The sequence below is a fragment of the Podarcis melisellensis genome (assembly GCF_964234715.1).
Source record: "Podarcis melisellensis genome assembly, chromosome: 16".
Lineage (NCBI taxonomy): Eukaryota > Metazoa > Chordata > Lepidosauria > Squamata > Lacertidae > Podarcis > Podarcis melisellensis.
In genome coordinates, this window is record NC_138533.1 from 33,062,022 (window position 1) to 33,087,043 (window position 25,022).

Sequence of the window (25,022 nt, forward strand, 5' to 3'; positions counted from 1 at the left end):
GGACCAAGCAACGGAAGCTCACCCCGTTGCAGGGATTCGAACCGCCGACCTTCTGATCAGCAAGTCCTAGGCTCTGTGGTTTAACCCACAGCGCCACCCGCATCCCAAGCAACTGGGTAGGCTTTTCTAAATAAGAATGCCTTCAGCGGGTGCCAAAAAAATACAGTAAATGCACATTGCTCGCCTCCTCCTCACAATTGCTCCCTCTCCTCCACACCTCAACTTTCCAGGTGATGGCAATAGAGGACCTCTGGATCACTGAGCTAAGTGGGGTACCTGGAAATCTTCCAGAAATGCCAACCCCAGGGCAAGGTTGCCCTTGAGGCAAGCTGAAGTAGCCATTTGGTGCAGCAGAATCCCACGGGGAGACGCTTTCCGCAGGCACCCCTACCACCACCACTGGAGAAGTGAGAAGTGGCAGCAGCCATGTCACTCAACATCTTGTGGAACTCTTGTAAGATCTCACCGGAAGCCACCATCATGTGACCCCAGTAAGCAAGGCAGCAGCACCTTCCTGTTTTGCCTCAGGCCAGGCCATCGCAGGCCAACCCTAGTGGCGCCACTTAGCCTGAGAGGAGTAAGAGGCAAAAGGAGCACTTCTTGTTGGTGCAGAAGGAGCAAGCTCGTGACACAGCGCAGAGCTGGACAGTGAATGCTTACTCCTGCTGGGGAGCCCAAGAACAGATGTTGCCAGTGCTGCCTAACACAGCAAACACATTGCTGAGAGGGTTGGCCAAGCAGATGTTGGTCCCAACAGCTGTAAACCAGTAAGGGCTTGGGACAAACTTTCCAAAAGACTTGCTGACCTTCTGAGTGGCTATGAACATTCCACCTCCTATGGTTCCACTCAGGGCCGGAACTAGGTATCTTGGTGTCTGGGGCAAGCACCATGAAATGCACCCCTAAGCTAGCTCCCTATTTTATGTCTTAAACATTGCTGAATTTGTTTTGTAGCTGAATTTGTGAGCCAGTGTGGTGTAGTGGTTAAGAGCGGTAGTCTTGTAATCTGGTGAACCGGGTTCACTTCCCTGCTCCTCCACATGTAGCTGGTGGGTGACCTTGGGCTAGTCACACTTCTCTGAAGTCTCTCAGCCTCACTCACCTCACAGAGTGTTTGTTGTGAGGGAGGAAGGGAAAGGAGAATGTTAGCCGCTTTGAGACTCCTTAAGGGGAGTGATAAAGCAGGATATCAAATCCAAACTCTTCTTAACTTCTTCTTCTTCTTCTTCTTCTTCTTCTTCTTCTTCTTCTTCTTCTTCTTCTTCTTCTTCTTCTTCTTCTCCTCCTCCTCCTCCTCCTCCTCCTCCTCCTCCTCATCCTCTTCCTTCTTGTATTAATCTAAAAGCTTGAACACTTTTACACACAGTAGACAAATTTGTCCCATTGCTGTATCCTTGGCCTTGGGCCTTTTAAATTTCAGTGCCATCTTGTTTTAATCTCTTCATTATTTTGTCTGCTAAATCACTGCCTGTTCTCTGTTTCACTTCAATGAACTCTACAGAAAATTTCCTAGATCAAAAAGTTCCCAGCATCAATATGGAGGCAGATGATAATTTTGACATTCTGCCTAGTGATGAGAAATGTCTGGAACACGTTCAAATAGTAGTGAGTAAAACTCTGTGGGTTTTTATCCCAAAAATCGTCTCACCATGAGCATTTCCCCCCGATAATTTAAGGAGTTTATTTTGTATTTTATGTGATAAATACTTCACAGCCCATCTTTTATAGCTGAACAAATGGCTTTTAACTTCACTATCATAATGGTTAATCAATTCATGAAATTTAGAAAGGTTCCCACACTAGGACTACCAATAATTTCTCTTAAGCGCCACTAAAAACTGGGTTGTTTTCTGCCCCAAACAGAATAACATCGAAACAACCTGCAAATCATGTTGCCGTTTCTCTTTTTTCTGTCTGAATTGTCTTTTGTGGGCAATCAAAAAGTCTACCACTTTATATATTATTTTCTAAGCTCTTCCACTTGAAAAACTTGTCTCGGTGGCAAATGCATTTTTGCACAGTCTACACTTCGCATCAAATGCTTCCAGTCATTGGAACAAAATGTTGCACTGTAGAGTGCCCTGCTCACTGTTCCAGCCAATCAGCCAAGCTCTTTTCCAGACTACTACATTCCATTTCTGCTCTGAAGAGTTTTACGTTCTCCCCACCATCACCACAAATCTGAATTTTGTGGCCACTCATCACATCTGCATCATGCATTTAAAGCACATGTAAAACACATGACCTCTCCCAAAGAATCTTGAGAACCAGTGCTGTAGCTACAATGGGGGGGGGGGTGTCTAGCTGGGTTTATTGCCCTGGGTGAAGCCTCCAGAGGCTCCCAACCTGTGTGTGTGTGTACACAAATGCACGGGGGATGCCAAACTCGGCCTTTGACCCAGGTGAAAGAAAGCCTAGTTTCACCCCTGAACTGTAGCTTATTACAGGTGCTGGAAACTGTAGCTCTGTGAGGCATAAACTACAGTTCTTGTGATTCTTTGGGTGGAAAACACATGCATTAAATGTGCTTTAAATGTATGGTGAGGATGTGAACTTAGTGAACGCATTCTCTCTTAATTTGGCGGTTTTTAGATAATCCCTCCCATTCAGGTTTTCTTTAAGATTTTTTTTTGTAACTAACACAAAATTTGGGGAATAGTGTGGCTTGCAGACAAAAGGTGATTCCATGGAATGTCACCTAGGATACTTCCTCTAGCCCATCCTACAGAAGCTGAATCCCCATCACTCCTTGCTTGTCTGCTAGAGTTTAAACCCCTTTATGCTATTCCTCAGTTTGGGGAACCACCATCTCGGGCATTTGTTGGTGCAAGGATATATAGATATTTAAAATCATAGCACATGCAGCAAATGGTGGAAATAGAGACCTTTAAAATATGCTCTTGTGAGTTCCAAAACTTCCTTCGTCCCCTAGCGTAGAAAAAGGCCACACATTTGGCAAGTTAACAATGGTTTACTTGCAAACTCTCCAAATGTCAGATTCATGTGCTTTTCCAAACAGCATTCAGAAAAAGTTGCACAGGCAGTAAAACTAGGCTTATTTGCATGGGCGACACAGTTCCTAAATTGGTATAGGAACTCAAAAGAGGCTTGTAAGAGCCATGCGGTCTGAGCTGGAGCAATCAGCTTAGACCTCCTCACACGTTGATCTTCTCTGGTAGACTGGAGGGGAACAAAGGCTTGATTACCCAGTCCCCCCATCCCCATGGTGAGTTAATCCTGGCAGGACAGCTTACTCGCTGGTCTTAACCCTTTCATGCATTAATTAGACTTCAGCATGTTGGTCATATGAGGCTGGTTATCCCACAGCATTTTCAAGTAACCAAGCATGATCATTAAGTTTCTCCACGAATTAGAGAGGCATAAATTCCTTGACTGTGAACTTTACCTGATTGTGCTCACACACCTACTAAGAGTGCATTTTTATTTTCAAATGAATGACAGGCTGTTGTCACTTTTCAAGTATAACATGACATGCAATTAAAGAGCTAAAGAAAAGGTTGTAAGCTGAAGAGCATCATAGCAGCAACACATCTTTTTTGACTGTCCCTCTCTATTATCTGCTGCTAGCTTTTTACAAACTGTTAAACTCTCTCCCTAGACATCTCCCTAGACATGCCTGGGTCCTTCATAGGGATGGATGAACATCTCAGTTTCGAGTTCTCATTTTTCCAATGTTGAATTCACTTATCCAGATTTCTGCATCAGTCTGCTTAAAAAAAAGTCCTCATGAAAATCTGTGTCAGTGTGTATTTCTAAGAATACACATGTTTTTGTAAGCAATCTTGTCTGATATGAATTTCTGCACATTGTGTTCACATTTTGTGCACATGTTCCCCTAATACAAGCCTTTTGAGATACATTATTTCACTGGAGAATTGCACCACAAAATCTGGGGACATGCAGATTTCAAAGGGTAGCTGTGCTTTTGTTTGCATCTTGTTTTGAGACATGAAAATTAGATAGGCTTAAATTCAAATGCAAACTGTTCTGAATATCTTTCTCCATCCTTTATTTATTAGGAGGCATGTTTTGACTTCATCCAGAGCCGATGGGCTGTCTCTCCCACTGGCTCACTCTTTTCCTTTTAAAAAACAAAACAAAACATTTTTTATAAAATTTTACATAACAAGGTTCACTTTAAACATATCAATCAGCTTTACATTTAGGATTCTCAGAATCCCTTGACTTCCCTTCACCCTTCTCTGGTTTCTATTTTCCATCCCTTTTTATTCAACTTATCCTCCCCCCACCCCAATTTGTCATATCTCTTATTAACTTTTTCATTATTTTTTATCTTTTACAAGTATTACTCGAATCCTGCCAAAGCTTTTAGCTGTTTACAATGTTCTCTTAAATATAATTAATTTTTTCCCATTCTTTCCTAAACTTCTTCTATAATTTTTTCCCATTCTTTCCTAAACTTTTTCTCATCCTGGTCTCTTATTCTCCTGGTCAGTTTCGCCATTTCGGCATAATCCATCATCTTCATCAGCCATTCTTCTCTGATTGGAACTTTGTCTTCTTTCCATCTCTGGACCAATATTCTTGATGCTGTCGTCGCGTACATAAATAGTCTTTTCTGCTCTTTTAGAATCTCTGTACCTAAAATGCCTAACAAGAAAGCCTCTGGTTTTTCCACAAATGTTATTTTAAACATTCTTTTCATCTCATTATATATCGTTTCCCAGAATGGCTCACTCTTTTCCAGTCCAAGACACAAGCAAAGGGTTCTCCGTCTCCCCTTCTCCCATGTGAACAGTGGCCCACGCTGCCACACTTACAAAATTGCAAGGGCAGTGTAAAACGAGCTGGATCTTGTCTATGTCTCTGCATTGGTGCACTCACGACCTTGCACCAGCGGTGGAGCAAGCCAATCAGGCATCTGGGGTGGCGTGCGTACCCTGAGTCTGGGGACGGAGCCAGCCACCCGTGGTGGCGGGGCCGGCTGGGGCAGGGTGCTCCGTGGGGCCTCCAATGAGTCTTCCTGCCTCCTCCCACTCAGCCGCCCTACAGCTGAGGGGGAGATGGCGAGAGGACTGTTTGGGGCAGCACGGAGCCTGCGAGCACCAGCGCCACCGCGTCACTCCCAGGAGATATGCATGGCTCAGACGTGCTGCAGGCCCCACAGTGAGTGCCACCCGGCATTTTGTCACCCCCTGTGATGGCCTGGGAATCTGATTCAGAGGCTGAACTGGAGGAATCCCAGCCTGCACAGGAGTCCCCACCTCCAGGGCTGGCTGAGCTGGGGCAGGGCCTTGAATCTGAAGGGCCCACACCTGTGCCGGATCCTCAGGAGCAGACACCAGATGAATCCACTCTGGCTCCAGGGGTGATTGAGGACCCATTGCCTGCAGGTGCTCCTCTCCCAGCCCTGTCATGGGAAGGTGAGGCGGCCTCTGGGTCCAGTAACCTTCCAGCCTCTCCTGAGCTGCAGAGGCTCAGGGCAGAGAGGTGGAGGGAATTAAGTTCTCTCAGGAGGAGTGCTCGCCTTAAGGCCAGGAGAGGCGAGTCACCTGTGGGCTGGGACCACCCTAGGCCCCAGAGGAGATAAAGGCCAGTCAGCCCAGTCCCAGGTTGCGGGAGCAACGTCGTTGGAAACCTGTTTCTGCCAGCACCCAGACCTGTTTTTTCCGGAGTCCCCAACCACGCCCGGCTTCGCCCTTGGTGGACAGTCTCCAGACCCTCAACCCAGGACCGGACTCTGACCACGCCTCACGGTAACCCCCCGCCCCCCGGACCAGCACACCCCCCCAAGTGATGACACCTGGGGTGGCCCACCCCCACCACCCACCCCTTTCCTCCGCCACTGCCTTGCACCCTTGCAGCTGTGCCTTCCTGAGAAATCAGTTCTTGCCTGCTGTTTGCTGGAAAAAGTGTGGGGTTCTCCCCAGCTCACCCCAGCTAAACACCAAGTAGAATTTCAGCGGCTCAAAATGGTGCCTCCACTTTCATTAGCGCGAGCGTTCATCATGATTAACACCACCCAGGTCGGTACATTGTTTGTCACTGATTATTACGCTGCGTCGGACAGAACATTGACTCTTCATCGAACCCTGAAAACAATCGGCTGCAATTGGGACGTTAAGGTTCTACTGTTGTGAATTCATTTCCTTTTCTGGTAAGGCCGTGTGAGAAAAGACACCCAACAACCGGGCCGGGTGGGGGGAATCGTAGCATGACCATTTGAGAAGCTCTCGTTGTCTCATAAGACCTGTAGGTGTCCCGTTTTAATTCGAAACAACAGACATTGCACAAGAAGAGAGATCTGCATTGGCTCCCAGTACGTTTCTGAGCACAATTCAAAGTGTTGGTGCTGACCTTTAAAGCCCTAAACGGCCTCGGTCCAGTATACCTGAAGGAGCATCTCCACCCCCATTGTTCAGTCCGGACACTGAGGTCCAGCGCCGAGGGCCTTCTGGCGGTTCCCTCATTGCGAGAAATGAGGTTACAGGGAACCAGACAGAGAGTGGCACTCTCCCTGTGGAACACCCTCCCCTCAGATGTGAAGGAAATAAGCAGTTATCCTATCTTTAAAAGACATCTGAAGGCAGCCCTGTTTAGGGAAGTTTTTAATATTTAGTGCTGTACTGTTTTTAACATTTGATTGGGAGCCACCCAGAGTGGCTGGGGAGACTCAGCCAGATGGGCGGGGTATAAATAAATTATTATTATTATTATTATTATTATTATTATTATTATTATTATTTAAGAACTAGAGAACAATCATTTCCGCCAGGCTTGCTCTAGAGCAGGGGTGGGGGAACTTTTTCAGTCAGAAGGCTGCATTCCCACCTGGGCGACCTCCCTGAGGCCACACGACGGTGGTGGACAGGATGAGAACGAGAGAAAACAGGAGGAGCAATGAATGCAAATTTCACCTTTTGCACTGTAGGATAGTTTCTGTCCACACTTCCACTCCCATCTCTACCCTCCATCCGGATGATCATGCAAGACTGCTGACGTATGGCCCCACACATGAGCTACACAAACATTAGATGAACATTAGAAGAAACATCTTGCTAAGAGCAGTTCAGTAATGGAATGAGGTCTTCCAGCAGTGGCTAGACAGATCAGGATTTCCCAAACTTGGGTCTTTAGCTGTTCTTGGACTACAATTCCCATCATCCCTGACCACTGGCTGATGAGAGTTGTAGTCAAAAACAGCTGGAGTTTGGGAAACCCTGCTCTAGATCAAAGAGGTGCTGGACTAGGTAGCCAGCTTTTGCATGAAACGTACCCAGAAACTTTAACCAAGAAGTCAATGATGTCCTTACTCATTTATTCGCCAGTGTTCCACACACGCTGCCTTGTCTTTAGCTTGCGGTTATATATGAAGGCACATATTCATTCATCACTAGGATTTTGGGTTCTTGTTCTTGCTTTGTTTTTTTGTTTTTAAAAAAAAGCTTGATGAATTTACACTCAGCTGGCCAGAAGCAATGGTATGATTGCAGCATTTCATAATCAAGACTCCTTTCTTCAAGCTCTGAATTCATTTGCATGGGCAATGAGTTGTTGTTACTTTTACAAAATTGCTGCCAGTAACCTGGTGCAGAGCTGTGGGGACCACATTCTGACAAGAGTTGGAGGCTGCCAATAAAAAAATAGGAAGAACTGTTACTTGTGGAATCAGTTTTTATTTGCAACTTTTCATAGCATCATACGATTGTAGAGTTGGGAGGGATCAATTTAGGCTTACAAATCTCCAAGGAAGGAGAGTTTATCACCTCTTCTTCTTTAATATATATATATATATACTTTTCAGATATATACATGTCACCGATTTTACAAACATTTTGACATATTAAAACTTGACTTCCTTCCCCTTCTTTCTGCGCTTCCTTAAATTTATTTTTAATATCTTCTGCACATCCAAATTAACTTAATTTACTCATTCATTTGTCTTCTTTAAACGATTACTCTTATGTAACTGCAGGTTATTACAATAATCCTGCTAAATGACCAAACCCCTAAATGTTAATTACAGGGGGCACGCTAATAATTAATTTTAATTTTTTATATTTAAATCTTTGTTATATTCATATTGTCCCTTGTATTTCTGATATGTTTTTATGATCTATGATATTGTGTGTGTTGACGCTGGTCTGTGACCGTATTAATAAATTCATTCATAATCCTGCTAATGTTTTTATCTGTTTACAATTTATTTGCAAATATTCAATTAACCATTTCCATTCTTTTATTTTAAAAATTGTTATCTTGATTTCTTATTCTTCCAGTATGTTTCGCCATTTCTGCATATTCCATAAGTTTTTGTATCCATTCTTCCTTTGCTAGGACTTCTTCTTCTTTCCATTTTTGGGCAAGTAACATTTTTGCCACTGTAGTAGTATACATGAATAAATTTCTATACAATTTAGGTAGTTCTGTCCCTATAATTCCCAAGAGAAAGGCTTTGTTTTTTTTTTACAAATGTTATTTTAAACATCCTTTTCATTTCATTGTATCTCATTTCCCTCTAAGCCTTAACCTTACTACAAGACCACCACATATGATAAAAAAGAACCTTCTTTCTCTTTACATTTCCAATACTTATTTGATTTATTTTTATACATTTTTGCCAATTTACTTGGTGTTAGGTACCATTGATATATCATTTTTTATATAATTTTCTCTTAAGGTAAGACTATAAAGGACTATAAAGGTAAAGGTAAAGGACTATAAAGGACTATAAAGGTAAAGGTAAAGGACTATAAAGGTAAAGGCAAAGGATTATAAAGGACTATAAAGGTAAAGGTAAAGGACCCCTGACAGTTAAGTCCAGTCACGAACGACTCTGGGGTTGTGGCACTCATCTTGCTTTACTGGCTGAGGGAGCCAACGTTTGTGCACAGACAGTTTTTCCAGGTCAGGTGGCCAGCATGGTTTCTGGCGAAACCAGAGCAGTGCACAGAAACGCTGTTTACCTTCCCACCAGAACGGTACCTATTTATCTACTTGCACTTTGACGTGCTTTTGAACTCCTAGGTTGGCAGGAGCAGGGACTGAGCAACGGGAGCTCACCCGGTCACAGGGATTCGAACCGCGACCTTTTGATCGGCAAGCCCTAGGCTCTGTGGTTTAGACCTCAGCGCCACCCACGTCCCCTCCTAGACCATAACATGCTGTAAATTTTATATCCATATTCCACAATCGTTCCCATGCTTCCATATCTGTATCATGACCAATATATATTGCCCAATGTATCACTGAGCATTTTACTTGCTCATCCTTTGCCTCCCATTCCAGCTATAGAGTCCATCACCTCTTGTGGGAGTGTGGTCAACTATCGGACAGCTCTTACTGCCAGAAAATTCTTCTTGATGCTTAGACAAAATCTCCTTTCTTGTAGCTTGAATCCATTGGTTTGGGTCCTATCTTTTGCACATAAACTCAACCCCTACAGAACTGGTGTGTCTATATCTCTCTCTGTCTCCTGATCTTATATAAACCTGAATGATAAACAGAGTTGTAATGGGAATGGGGGCATTTGAAAAATGCCAGGGGGTTCTTATCCATTATTTTGGTCAAAGAAACAGAAAGCATTTATTTATGTATTTGCTTGGCCATCAAGTTAAAGGTGAAGGTAAAGGTACCCCTGACCGTTAGGTCCAGTTGTGGATGACTCTGGGATTGTGCTCTCAACTTGCTATATAGGCCGAGGGAGCCGACGTTTGTCCGCAGACAGCTTCCAGGTCAAGTGGCCAGCATGACTAAGCTGCTTCTGGCGAACCAGAGCAGTGCACAGAAACGCCGTTTATCTTCCCACCGGAGCAGTACCTATTTATCTACTTGCACTTTGATGTGCTTTCAAACTGCTAGGTGGGCAGTAGCAGGAACCGAGCAACGGGAGCTCACCCCGCCGTGGGGATTCAAACCACCAGCCTTCTGATCAGCAAGCCCTTGGCTCTGTAGTTTAGAACACAGCGCCACCCGCGCCCCTGGCCATCAAGTTAGATGGCTTCAAGGCAGGAGCTTGACAAATTCATGGAGGATAACGCTATTATTATTATTATTATTATTATTATTATTATTATTATTATTATACCCTACCCATCTGTCTGGGTTGCCTCAGCCACTCTGAACACAATAGAAAATCACACATTTAAAGCTGCCCAAAACTAGACACTGCAGGACAACAACAACAGCAACAACAAGGGAATGTGATTGTGCTCGTGCCCAGCTTGTGGGCTTCCCTGAGGCGTCTGGTTGACTAATATGAGAGATGAAGTAGAACAGGCATGTCAAAATGGTTGATTGGGGGGTGTCCCTGGTCAATGTTTGGACCCCCTGATATGTCTACAAAAGCTCAACAACTCTGGTCAATCCTCCAGCGACAACAGGTAGATCGCTGCCAGGGTTTTTTTATACTGTGAGTAGATCGCAGTCTCTTGGGAGTTGGACATGCCTGATGTAGAAGATAGGCCTTTTTTCCTGATGCAACAGAGCTCTACCTAATTCACACGTTCCAAAACAATTCACAATCTGAAATGCAGACCCTGTGGAAAGCACCCTATGCTATGCACAGAACTGCTAATGGATTGAAATTGCATTGCAGGCAGTTAGACTAGTTGACCCATGTGGGTCCCTTCCAGCTCTATAATTCTATTATTCTATTAAATCGTGCCTGAGGCAGGGCATGCCATGCTATGCACTAATATGGTATAATAATAATAATAATAATAATAATAATAATAATAATAATAATAATAATACAAATAAGCTTTGTAGGAAGAATCTTCAATAGGAAGATAATAAAATAAGCAGGTCTCCGTAAGCAGGCAGGACAATGACATGGATCATGAGGAGTTGAGAAAAACATTTCATTAAGGAAAAATGTCTAAGTCTGAAACAGAGATGGGCTGGCGCAACCGCCGCCTAATTACAGATTCACTCTGGGACTTGTGGCTGCCTTTGAACCTGGCGTGTTTGTAGAAGTTCTCAACCTTCAAACCTGACAGTGTTCATCTTGTTTGCTCCTCAGGGGACTTGGAGGCCACAGATGGAGATCTTTGATTCTGTGATACTTAGCGCGGCTGTGTGCGCACATGGGATGGTGACCTTTTGGAAATTAAGATGAGATGCTGACGGGTCACACCGCCGCATAGACAGCTTCAACTGCCGTGCCACTTCTCTAGATGTGTGAAATTAGGAATTCACTCAGGGCTAGCTGCTGTTTTGAAGAAGTCGCATTTGTGCAGTTTCCCAGAACCTCAAGACCCCAGAGTCCCAGGTCTTTTCATTTTGTGTAGTGAGCTCTGGAAAAAGATTGTTTGAAAAGCATAGAGTCTCTTCTCCCCCCCCCCCCACCAAACCAACGACGACTTCTTGCCTTGATGAAGATTGTCAGATGTTAACTACTGATGTGTCTGTCTTATTGAATCTTTGGATTATTAGATCCCATATTTATTTGTTGCTTGATCAGACCACCCTGTACATTTTTGTTTTTTTGAAATATAAGGCTCCTTCTGTAAAGAGTCGGCAGGCTGACCTTGTGGTTTCCTTGACTTAACCATTTTATGCAGGGAGTTTTTGGGGTGGGGAGCTGAGAGAACAATATCACATACAAAAATTTGTTATCCTGTGCACGTTCTGTGTTTGTCTGTGCAACATACAAGAGAAGAGAATTTACAGTCTAACGCTGCCAAAACCTTGGCTTGAGCTGCGAATACACAATACAGTTAAAGCACATATCTGGGAACTGTAGTTTGTTAAGGGTGCTGGGCTCTGTGAGGGGTAAGCTGTAGTCCTGGGATTCATGTGTGTGTGTAAATGTATGGTGTGTACACAGCCCATTTGCTAGGCAGCATGATTTCACAAAGGGTAGCGAAGTTCAATGGGCAAGTCTTTTGGTCTGCCCATGCAAGGACCCAATCTGTGCAGCTGTCTCACACTGGCTGTGTTCACACATCATTCTAAGACAAACCATAGTTTAGCATGAACCTTGTTGTTGTTGTTTAGACGTGTCCGACTCTTCGTGACCTCATGGACCAGAGCACGCCAGGCACTCCTGTCTTCTACTGCCTCGCGCAGTTTGGTCAAACTCATGTTTGTGGCTTCGAGAACACTGTCCAACCATCTCATCCTCTGTCGTCCCCTTCTCCATGTGCCCTCCATCTTTCCCAACATCAGGGTCTTTTCCAGGGAGTCTTCTCTTCTCATGAGGTGGCCAAAGTACTGGAGCCTCAACTTCAGGATCTGTCCTTCCAGTGAGCACGCTGGGCTGATTTCCTTACGAATGGAGAGGTTTGATCTTCTTGCAGTCCATGGGACTCTCAAGCATGAACCTACTGGCTCCCAAGTCAGAGATTGCACCTGCTTTCTTCCTCCCCAGGCTGTTTCGGTCAGATCAAGTCAAGATTAGGCTTAGCACATTGTCCAACCCTGGGGTGCATTTTGGGGGTGGGCAAGGGCAGGCAGCTCCACCCCCCATTGAACCTTAACTCCTAGTGGCAATGTCCATTAATTCCAATTGGTTTACTCTGAGTAGGACCAGCATTGGCTACAGAGCACTGTCATGATGACAACCTAGAATCTTCCTGAGTCCAGAGTCAGGTGCCACTGTCTGTTACAATGCTCCCAGATCTTCTACTTTCTCTTGGTCTGGGCAAATATTTTCCTAGTGGGGGCACCAAACTCTACCTCTACACTGTCGGCCCACCTGCCTTTCTACCTGACTGCCATAAGTTGATGCCCACAGCTCAGGTTTGCCTGACATCTATGACAGGAATTAAGGTATGAGGTGTCTTGAAGAGCCAGATCATACAGCTTCTAGGTAGGTCTAACTCATGGACCTTTCAAGTATGAGACTAATCAGTGGCAATTAAAGGTTACAAGGGATAACCCACCAAATTATTGCCGTGTTAGGAGCTCTTGCTCATTGTTCTGGTCAGAGTCATGCCCTGTGCCTGGATACTCAATTCCATTTCCAACTCAAACCCAGTTTTCTCTTTTAATTCCAGCAGTCAATATTAGATGCTCGCTGAGCACACCAGTCCTCACTAGTCTGTTTTGGGGGCCGCTCTCCCCTTAGGCTCCCCCCCCCCAAGACTTTTGTCCTTCTGCAACCCTTGGGATTTACTGCAGGCTGCTTTTGGGTGTTGATGGTGCTGTTTTGACTGCATAAACTGTGACAGTCACTTCCACACACTTAAAACAGAAGGATGAATCCAGCGTTTTCTCTTGGGGTTTTTCTTCCTCATATCCCTGTCTTTTAGGACGGGGAGGGATTTTCTGCTCCATGTAGCAGTTTATGAACTCCTCATGAAATATGGATCACGGTTACAGTGGTAAATGTCAACACGTCCCACCAAAAATGAAAATTGATTAGGCATGAATTAATATTCCGATGAATAACTGACATTTGCGGTGAAATGTCCGTGTTCATTGATATCTAATTTGCTGCAGTTAATTTGCTCAATGCCAATTAGGAGCATGAACATTTCTTATCGCCTCCTTCTATTATTATCCAAATCTCATTACACATAATTACATGCAACTAAATGTATACCCCACTTGTGCCAACAGAATGCTTTTAAAGTCAGCTTCCTCCTACCAGCAGTAGAGATTTGCTGTTCACTGGCTTTCATGAATGCAGAAATGATAGATTCCAAATTCCACTTGCCCTCCAAAAGGAGGGCAGAAGACAGTGTGCATTTGCATAAATCTTGCATATGCTAATTTATAGAGAGGGAGATGCAGATTTAGAAATGATTAGTATAGTTTAAGCAGAAATACTGGGTTGCGTTCAATGCTTAGTCCTACTTGGAGTAGATCCATTGAAGTTAATAGACATGATCAACATAGGTGCATTAATTTCAGTGGTTCTACTCTGAGCAGAGCTCACTTGGATACAACCCATTATGCCAGTATGTCAGGGCTGGAAGGACATGCAGAGGCAGAGTTAATTGTCTTTATTCAAGGAAACAGCATACAACTCAGCAACCTTTACCAACAGGTCTTGCGGCTATAGGGCAGTTGCCAGGACTGAACCTTTCAGCACAGTCATTGGGGCTTGTACCCCACAGCAGTGCAGCCGTGGAGTCCAAGGCATTTTCCCCAGACAGCCTGCTGCCAGCCTGCCCAAGATGGATCCCAGTCTTCTTTCTTCCCCCTCTTCTTCCCAGCAACCCTTGCTCAGGACTCTCTTCCTATCACCTCACACCCAGTTACCCTGGCAACCTTTCTGCTGTGGCTTAAACTCAAGCTCCACTGTGAAGGAAAATTGGGTCTTCTAGTGTCATAATAACGTCAGTTGATTGGCAGGTGGATGGAGCCCAAACCACCTGCCAAAGTGGCTTGCCAGAGTGTAGGAAACCCTCGATTCCCCCTGCCAGATCATATTCATTTATGAGTTTGTTTGCTGTTTGTATTGATCATAAAGTTGAAGTTGACTTGCAGGAAATCCCCATATAACCCATATAACCAACATGCTTTAATTAATGCATGAAGCGGTTAAGACCATAGAGTAAACTGTCCTTCCAGAACAGCTATGTCACTTCCCTTACCTTGGGAGGAAACAGGTAATCAAGCCTTTTGTTCCCACACCAGTCTATGTGAGAAACTCACTCGAGGTCAAGCACATGGTTTTCACAAGCCTTGAGTTCCTATACCAATATTCTATGGACTAATGCCACCGCAGCCTGTGCCTTTAATGACCTTAAACCCTACAACTTTCTTAACAACCTCAAGATCACCAAATATTAACCACCAACTCATGAAGACAACTGTTGCCATGCTGCTCATTCATACCTATGAACAGGACCTTAACCGTTAATGTGCATGATGCAGGCCATGTTTGGCCTTGATGGCCACAGTCCCCTTGAAATCTGTATTTCGAAGAATCAAGTTGTGCTAATCTAACGTCGAAGAGCTGTTGTCTCCAAAAGAAGTCAGTCGATGCTCATCCATCAACTGAATTCTCTACAGCTCCCAGATATAATGCAGACCAGCAGCAAGCCGGTTGTTAATTGATATAGTTTTTGAGAACAATGGGTGGCTCTTTCGCTTGATGCCATACTGATCGAAGCTTTGAGCAAATGGTAAGATTTTTCCCTCTTTCCCTTATTCCAGCTCAGACAGCATTCGTAACATTTCCCTGCAATGTATGACCTACTTTTAGCAAAGAATAGTCAATATCTATTAACTTCTCTCTTGTAACATTCAATAGTTTGCTCCAGCAACTCCTTCTTTGACTCTCTTCCTTTGGGCTGAAGTTTCTGAATGGGCATGTAGGCAGAAGAACTCAGAGGTCACTGGGTAAGCCTACTACCGCTTGATTACTTTGAAATGGACCGTTTCAGACTGAACGTCACTGAGCCCTGAGTCAAATTCAAAACAGGCTCAAAAGACCCATCCAAGCCAATGACCTGGACCATCTTCAGGTATCTGAAGGGCTGTCACGTGGAAGATGGAGCAAGCCTGTTTTCTGCTGCTCCAAAGGGTAAGACCTGAATCTATGGATTCAAATGGAGATTCCAACTGAACATCAGGAAGGACTTTATGACGTTAAGGAGATTCCAACTGAACATCAGGAAGGACTTTATGACGTTAAGAGCTGTTCAGCTGTGGAATGGGTTACCTGGCATTGTGGTGGACTCTCTTTCATTGCAGGTTTCTTTAAACAAAGGTTGGATGGCCATCTGTCAGGGACTCTTTAAGTGTGATCCCTGAATTGCAAGGAGTTGGAATGGATGACCTTTGGGCCCCCTTCCAACTCTGCTGTTCTAGGAACACAACTTACTTTCAACATGTCAAAGAGGGGTGCAATAGCAACAAAAACAGCAGCTCCACCCATGAGAATCTACCTGGTTGCTCTAGCTCAAGCACATGGCTTTCACAAGCCTCTTGAGTTCCTATCTATGGACTGATGCCACTGCAGCCTGTGCCTTTAAATGACCTTAAAACCCCTACAACTTTCTTAACAACCTCAAGGGCAGATGTGTGGAATTGTTGTGTGCCACATGTCTGTTTACATTCCAGCCCAGTATGCTGGGAACTTCCGTTGTGTATAGCTTTTGCTTTTAGCTGTTCTCTCTGAGAAGACATGAGAGAGAGACGACATGTTTCTTTGTCCTGATTTATGATTAATAAATCTGTAGTTGTAGTATGCTTCCACAAGCCTCACGCCTATTCTGTGTGTGCAGTTCTCTCTGCTAATAGCGTACCCTGGCTTTGAAGCCAGGATCACTGATTTACGTCGGAGCGTCGGCCAATGGAAGGAGTCGGCCGAGCTGGGGCTTGCCAGCTGGCCTCCCGGCCCTCTGCATGCCAACAGCCCCATCACCAACCACCAACTCATGAAGACGACTGTTGCCGTGCTGCTCATTCATGCCTATGAAGAGGACCTTAACCGTTAATGTGCATGATGCAGGCCATGTTTGGCCTTGATGGCCGCAGTCCCCTTGAAATCTGTATTGCTAAGAATCAAGTTGTGCTAATCTTACGTCGAAGAGCTGTCGACTCCGAAAGAAGTCAGTCAATGCTCATCCATCTGCTGAATTCTCTACAGCTCCCAGATATAATGCAGACCAGCAGCAAGCCGATTGTTAATTGATATAGTTTTTGAGAACAGTGGTTGGCTCTTTTGCTTGATGCCCCTTTGATCATTTTCTAATGGAAATTCTTTTCTCATAAATTGTTGGGGAATGGGGGTGGGAACATAGGAGAAATGCTCAACAAGGGGCTAAACAAGTGTTCTAAATCTAGAATCAACCTGACCCAGTCTCTTTCCTGTTGCAGCTGTTCAAATAGCCGGAGGCATTTTTTAGATGTGATCCCTGCATTGCAGAGGGTGGGCCAGATGGCTCTTGGGTTCCCTCTATATTTGTTGTATTCCACTTTCCCACAGTGGCTCACAACATTCTAAATGAGTAATAATAAATAGAACAATTCAATATCTATATAATAGACAATATTCAAGATGTCAATAAGTACCAAAATAAATCCTTATATAAAAACAATGCAAATAAGGTCATGTGCTTTAACAACTTAAGACTAAACTGGAGAGAGAATAATGTCCAGCATAGAAATAAAAAAGTGGAAATGCCACTATTCCCAAAGAACATTCCACAAAAGCTTACACACCACAATTAATTTACTCTTAGGATGGTAGCCACACCTCTTGTGGCAGCCTTCCTACCCAGGTCCCTCTCATTCTCTTCCCCATCTCTCCCCTCTCATTCTCTTCCTCATCTCTCACCTGGCCAGGTAAAGATTGCCACTCAATCTCTAGTAGCAATTATCTCCTGTATCTCCACTGTCAGAGTCAGCCTTCCTATGAATGCCAGTAGCTGAGAATCCCAAATGTAGAGCACTGTTCGCTTGTGTCATGCTTGGAGGCTGCCCATGGACACCACAATTGTGAAACCAGATGGGCCTTTGGCCAGATCCAGCAGGGCTCTTAAGTACCTGTTGGGAATCAAAAGTAGCAAAAATAGTAATTTATTATTTATACCCTGCCTATCTGCCTGGGCTTCCCCAGAGCCACTCTTGGCAGCTTCCAACAAAATATTAAAATACAGTAATGCATCAAACATTAAATCTCCCCTAAACAGGGCTGCCTTCAGATGTCTTCTAAAAGTCTGGTAGTTGTTCTTCTCTTTGAGGGTGTTCCACAGGGCGGGTGCCACTACTGAGAAGGTCCTCTGCCTGTTTCCCTGTAACATGGCTTCTCACAGCGAGGGAACCACCAGAAGGCCTTCAGTGCCGGATCTCAGTGTCCGGGTAGAACGACGGGGGTGAAGACGCTCCTTCAGATACACTGCTCCTTCAGATATACTGGACCGAGTAGCTGTTAAAGACCTTCATTTCCCCCAACCTTCATGTTGTTATGGACTTTCATGTTACCGGTTGCTGGGAATCGTGAGTGGGGAGAGCAGTTCTGCGCTCAGGTCCTGCTTTCAAGGCTTCTCAGAGGCATCTGGTTGGCTATTGTGAGAACAGGTTGCTGAAGGATCTTCTTATGTTCTACCCATGCCCTCACAGTTCTGATGTTGCTCACTCACTTGCCAAGTTGGGCTCCTAAAGTACAGCTGGTCAGCTTGGATGGGAGGCGCTGTCTTCTGCCCTGAGCTCATTGCACAAAAGGCAAGGACTCAATGTATTGAGTAAATATTAAATATCAGAGCAACACCGTGCCTTGCGAATCCTTGCCTCAACTGCCCACCCCAAGTTAAAATTCCTTATAGAAAAGTTACAAATGGTGTGTGTGTGTGTGTGTGTGTAATCATAGGATTCTCAAACTTCACAAGCTAATGAGCTCAGTGGGGAAACTGGCTTTACTCACAAAGAACGCATTTGTTCATGGTACACTGTAGGTAAGGATCTGACACACCGTAACTGAGAGGTTTTTGTTCTCCTCCTCGTCCTGCTGGGATTTGCTTCAATTATGCCAAAGAACGTCCCTTCTTTCTTGCCCTAATAAACACTGCAAAGGAAATTAAATTACTCAGACAGAACAATGGCGAACCAGTTTTGACACCTCTGCGAGGCAGAAAAAGAGAAAGAGTGAGCTGCCTAAGTGTGTTCCAACTGCACTTGAGGCCTCATGTATATGGATATGGGCAATCGCTCATCCTCAATGTAGGCGCCCTGCAAGAACATAAATTAACTCCAGGATGTAATGGGGTTTGCCAGGAATGGTTTCTTTTCCTCTCGCCTTCTCTCTGGCTTTGTGGATGTAACAGTTCTGATTATATGCAAGAGCGTTAAGAGGCAATTAATCAATTGTATTCATCTACAGCTGATGCCTTGTGATCCATGACTAGGGCACATCCTGGATGTAGATGGCTGGAGATAAGCTGCTAAGGGAGAACCAGGTTAGGATGGGGGAGAAATCTGATGCAGTTCAGATTTAAAGGTGAATCTATCAAATTTGCACTTTCTGAAAGGATATGAGAACCAAAACACAGCCCAACTTGAAAATTTGCACTTATCCGAATTTTCTGATGCAGTTCTCCAACCAGACAATGTGTAGCAAAATGCATAAATTAGTCATACATGTTTATAAACATGAATGTATTAGTGAAAATAACATGGAGGAATGCGTGGTATCAAGAGAAATTGCTTGCACAAATGTGTACATTGGTCAAAAGCTGCATACAAAAAAATTGTTTATTGGGAGAAATTTGCACTAAAATGCTGAAGAATTTTCATGAGGATATTTTGTTTTTGGTTTGTTTTTTTAAAGCAAAAACCTTGAGAAATGGGGAGAACTGAATTTAAGACTGGGAAAATGAGAAACTGAGAGGACCAAAATTGACAGATCATTCCATTCCTAGAGCCAAGTGTCAGGACTGAGAGGTCAGAATCAGAACAAATGAAAACAAGGCAAGACTATTGTTGTCCAGCGCGCAAATTGAAATAGAAAGCCTTTATATCATTTCTGCTTGAAAACACCCAGTGACCAAACAAGATAGGGGAAGCTACTCCAATTTCTGGAAGACTTTACCATTGCAGAGTGGTTGGAGGATAAATGATGAATTGCCCTTTGATTGCCCCTTTATGTTCTAGTGAAACAGTGCTATTTCACTATAAAGGAAAGAAACAATGGTTAAAGGAAACCTGTAATTAACTTCATCCCCTTGGAAAACAGCAGCCAATTAAGCAATAGTTCACCCCCCAGTCATTCTGAGAAGGAAGAAATAATGTAGTCAGAACCTACAAGCAGGAAGCTTTTAATTAAAAACACAGTAGCCCATAGAAGAGCAGTGGGGAACTGGATTCAGATAGGAGGACATCCAGAAATCCCCCAGCCTCTGCAGGCCCCTTTGACAGGTTGGCAGGGCCACCCACCTATCAATCATCTGATGTCAGGTGATTCAGCTTTGAATCTGTGGCTTGCAAAGGAAGAATTGGCACCATACCCCTAAGTGTGCCTAATTTTCCTTTGTAACCATGGTTTGAATTCAATCATCAGCTGCAGATACAAAGGAAGAATCAGGAGCGCAGTCTTCCTTTCCAGTTGTACTTTGACAAAAGCTAAAGGCAGAAAATCAGTGCCTAATTCTACCACTGCTTGCTCTCAGCTCTTTCTGTCTGGTGGTGGGCAGGTAGGCGTGGCTTGAGCCAACCCACGCTAACAGACCATATAGGGAGATTTTGTGGCCCTAATTTGGCGTATGGGCCAGTGGTTGCCTACTCTTGTCTTAGAAGCTTCAATAGTGCTTCACCTGTCCACACTGATAGTTTTGTACCATGATTGCATTTTATTGCAAAATGTATCTGTAATGAGCAATCAGGTTTGAAAAAGCAGGAGACAGTATAGAAAACACTGGGCTGCGTAATAACAATGAGCATTTCAACTGTCTATGAGAAAGTGAACAATGAATGGTGACATAAGAGAAAATGGCTAGGATGCAAGCAACCATGGTTAAGATATAGCCCCTTTGAATCCCATGCATGTCTACTCAGACATAATTCATACTTAGTCCAATAGAACTTGTTCCCAAGTAGGTATGTGTAGTCCATGATCACTGCAGATGGTGACAGCAGTCATGAAATTAAAAGACACCTGCTTCTTGGGAGAAAAGCAATGACAAACCTAGACAGCATCTTAAAAAGCAGAGACATCACCTTGCCAACAAAGGTCCGTATAGTTAAAGCTATGGTTTTCCCAGTAGTGATGTATGGAAGTGAGAGCTGGACCATAAAGAAGGCTGATTGCCAAAGAATTGATGCTTTTGAATTATGGTGCTGGAGGAGACACTTGAGAGGCCCATGGACTGCAAGAAGAACAAACCTATCCACTCTGAAGGAAATCAGCCCTGAGTGCTCACTGGAAGGACAGATCCTGAAGCTGAGGCTCCAATACTTTGGCCACCTCATGAGAAGAGAAGACTCCCTGGAAAAGGCCCTGATGTTGGAAAAGATTGAGGGCACAAGGGGAAGGGGACGACAGAGGATGAGATGGTTGGACAGTGTTCTCGAAGCTACAAACATGAGTTTGACCAAACTGCAGGAGGCAGTGGAAAACAGAAGTGCCTGGCGTGCTCTGGTCCATCGGGTCACGAAGAGTTACGCACGACTAAATGACTAAACAACAACAAGGTGTGTTTAGTATGTCTGTCGTATTTTTCCCGGTTTTGCTGGACAGATATGGGAATCACTCAGCAAAATGGCGTTTCAGCAGATTTTTACCAAATCGGAAAATGGGGAAAACCTAGACGTATGGCAAGTAGGGCTCAGCAACTTTGTCCAGATTTTCACTATTGGGAATATGACACTAGACACTAGGATTGCCATCTAATTCATTTAGAAAAAGCACCTGGGGGGGGGAGTTTGAGAGGGATAGAGACTCTGAGGCCCTCCAGATGTGGTTGGACTGTCTCTTCCAGCAGGTTGGGATTGATGAGAGTTGGAACCCAAAGACATCTGGAATGCAAAAGATTTCCTACCCCTGGTTTAGCCATAGATTGAGCCTGGGACCGTCTGCATGCAAGGGAGAAAGTGGAAGGGCCGTGGCTCAATGGTAGGACATCAGGTTTTTTTGCAAAATGTTCCTGGTTCAATGTCCAACATCTCCTGATAGGACTGGGAATATCCCGTCTTGCAAATCTGGAGAGCCAGTGTAGACAATATTGAGCAACGTGGGCTGATGTTCTGACTCAATATAGGACAGCTTTCTCTATGCAATGCCACAGAGCCAGATGAAAAGTAAGTTGCGCTTTGCGATTGGGGTGAAACGTGCTCTCTGGCTACAGAAAGGTGAACACCTCCTGCTTTAAATAGTAAGCAACGTTGAGTCCGTGATCTTTGACATCCCTGTGCTATTCAGCCTTTAAAGTGCAATTGTTGTCAGTGGCCTTTCTTCATCCTCGCTGAATGCCCTGCTTCAAAAACACCTCAACATGAATGCCATTCTAAACATATGTTGCTTTTTAAGGGCAAAGGCATCTTGAAAAGAAGTGGTAGTTAGGTTTCTCTTAAGAGAAAGGTACGTACGATGCATCGAAAGAACCCCTCCATTAGAAATAGTGAGGAGATCTCGTGTGTGTGTGTGTGTGTGTGTGTGTGTGTGTGTGTGTGTGTGTGTGTGTGCTAATTAAGCCCTTTGCTTAACAATGCAAAACTAACCTTAGTTGCCGTCTGGCAGAGGCAACCTTCCATTTTGCCCTTTTTAAAAATCCCTGCTATTGAAACTAAAGGAGGTACTAGGCCACAATAACTAAACCATGACATCTCCCTCTTTGGGTATCTTTTCTTGCTCCCCCCCCCCTTCTTCTTTCCCTCAAATACTGCAGCCTAGATGCCCTGGCTTTTGAGAATGTATCCGAGCATCCATCAACGCGACAGACACTTTCCGTTTTCATACATCCTGTTAAGAATGATGCGTTTGACAGTGAAAAGCTGGCTCTGCCATGTGCGCCCCCCTGGAGAGAGCACTGCCATGTATCTCTCCAATTTCAGTCATATGTCACTGCAAGCTGGGAGCGCATAATAGATCCGTAGAGATTATTCAATAAAAATAATAAAAAAAGACTAGAGAGATGAAGAAGCAGGGGAAATCTGGAGGCCCACAGCAATGTGAGAGCAATGTGTGCGCCTGCTGTCCCTATGCACAGAAGCCGTCTCTAACTTCTCATTCCCATTGCTGATATATCCCCATTGCTATGGTTGTCTTTTTGAAGATTATTAAAACTAGGTTAGGGTTGAATTGCTAGAGTTGTCATTCTTCAGGATACCTATCCCTTGCTTTGGAGGTAGTTCAATTTTTGTTTGTCTTTCCCTGCATGTCTTGCTCTTTGAGGAAAGTGTGGTGACCTTCATTTAATGCAGTCAAATTTTTGATTGGCTGGCTGACATCTTTGGAATGCTTGCATGTTGATAGATATTAGTTGGGGAAGACCATCAGTGGTATAAAGCAGAAGGTTCTAGATTTGATTCCCAGCATTACCAATTGTCAGGGAACTGCCATCGGAGCCAGGAGTGGAGGTAAGGCTCCCCAGCGATGCCGGAGAAGGGCCCAGCAGAGAGAGAGGGAACTCATCCACTGGGGAAGGAAATCAGCGTGACACCAGGAAGAAAGGGGAGCAGGGGAGGGCTTCGGAGAGATGGCTCCAGGACTCTTCCACAGAGACCAGCGGGGAGAGCACGGGTCCTCCGCTGGCCACGCCAACCCTGCGCAGAAGACTTCCGCGCAGGGAGGCTAGGCGGAGACTGGGCGTCAAAGAACTTTTATGCTGGAAGAAGTTCAAGAAACGCCCACTGACGGATTCTGCCAGTGACTGACACAGCCGCGGAGTAAGGGCTGTGCAGCCAGGGAAAGGTTTAACCAGGCAACCTTGCCAAGAGTAGCGGCAACATACGCACGAGCAACCCCAATTCCCATTACACCAATTGTTGGTTGTTGTTTTTTCAAATAGCAGGTAGACCTCTACCTGAGGCCTTAGAGTAGTCAGCATGGGAACAGATGGGCCAGAAGTTCAATCTGAATACAGGGCAGGTTCCTGTGTGTTCTGAAAAAATACCCTCAGCCCATCTCATCTGGCTTGTATCTTGTGCTTACACAGAGATGGGGAACCTATGGTCCTCTAGATGTTGTCAGACTCCAACTCCCGTCTGTCTTAGACAACAATGACTAATAGCAAGGGATTATGGGAGCTGCAGTCCAGCAACAAGAGTCCTCTGGCATCTAGTTTTGCTTTGGGGAAATAAGAAGCCAAACTATGTGTGATGGATTCTCTGCTGCGCCAAAGGGTGCCGAGATGCTGTCAAATGTGTCATCATTCTAGAGTGGAGAATACAAGAGGCATGGAAACAAATATTCTGTGGTGAAGTAAATGGCCTTTTCACTGCGAAAGGGGGTGTCTTTTCAGCAATGAAAGAGGAAAGGGAAATGGAGACCGATGGGATACTTTTCATCGCATGGGATACCCTGAGGATTTGTCTGCAAATCATAATGCGACTGTTAGCCTACCATGGCAGAGGTGGAGGTAAATGTATGTTTGGCAAGGAATGAAAGTATATAATGGCTGAAAGAGGGGCACTCCCCCCTCTTTCCAGGCCGTGTCATCAGGGAGTGGGGGCACCTCACTGAATAGTCTCCTAACATCGAACAGTCCAGAGGGATCCTGGAAAAGTCAGTGACTTTCTTAGAAAATTCAGCTCCGCTCTAGTCCAATGAAGGTGTCAGTAGCAAAACTGGAGTCCTGTTTATACTGGAAATGAAATTCCTGCACCAAATGAAATAAATGGTGAAGCTGACATATGAAGGCCATCCTACAATTTAAAAAGGGAAATGTACCCAACCCACTTTAAACTCTTGAATTGCAATAGTTCAGCAGCCAGCAGTTATTTAGAAAACATGTGGCGTTTTTGTTCCTTTATTGTAAATAGAGTCTTACGCTGCTAGCCTTTACATGCCTACTCAGAAGTAAGACACACTAGAGTAAGTAAGATTCAATGGAGCTTACTCCCAGATAACTGTGTAGTCTTACACTGCAATCCTAAACATTTTTACTCAGAAGTATGTCCCACTGAGTTCAATAGAATTTACTCTCTGGTATGTACCCAATCAGATCCTAAAGTTGAGGCTCCAATACTTTGGCCACCTCATGAGAAGAGAAGACTCCCTGGAAAAGACCCTGAAAGATGGAGGGCACAAGGAAAAGGGGACGACAGAGGACGAGATGGTTGGATAGTGTTCTCGAAGCTAACTGCGTCTGTGCATGTCCGCGGCACTGGTAAACACTTCTGCGCATGCCCAGACACAGAAAATGGCACCTGTGCAGAAGCGATTTTCAGTGTCTGGGCATGCGCAGAAGTGATTACCAGTGCCATGGACGTGCACAGACGCGGTTTCCGGCGTTGTGCTGTGCCAGTCCGGCCCACAGACAATCTCCGCGTGAGCGATCCAGCCCATGGCCAGTGAGCCTTGCCAACCCCTGGAATTTGTTGTTGTTTAGTCATTTAGTCATGTCCGACTCTTCATGACCCCATGTACCAGAGCACGCCAGGCATTTCTGTCTTCCACTGCCTCCCACAGTTTAGTCAACTCATGC

The 25,022-nt window shown here is 44.7% G+C and overlaps 1 long non-coding RNA gene across 1 annotated transcript in view; it reads right to left on the reverse strand.

Moving 5' to 3' along the window:
* The window catches only part of LOC309359631, a 65,978-nt gene extending 41,309 nt beyond the window's left edge, over positions 1-24,669 (reverse strand). The window contains exons 1-2 of the long non-coding RNA XR_014163875.1: positions 24,591-24,669; positions 20,497-20,863 (exon numbers count right to left, since the gene is read on the reverse strand). This is a non-coding gene — a long non-coding RNA (uncharacterized lncRNA). The remainder of the gene's footprint in view (positions 1-20,496; positions 20,864-24,590) is intronic.
* Positions 24,670-25,022: the final 353 nt, after the last annotated feature.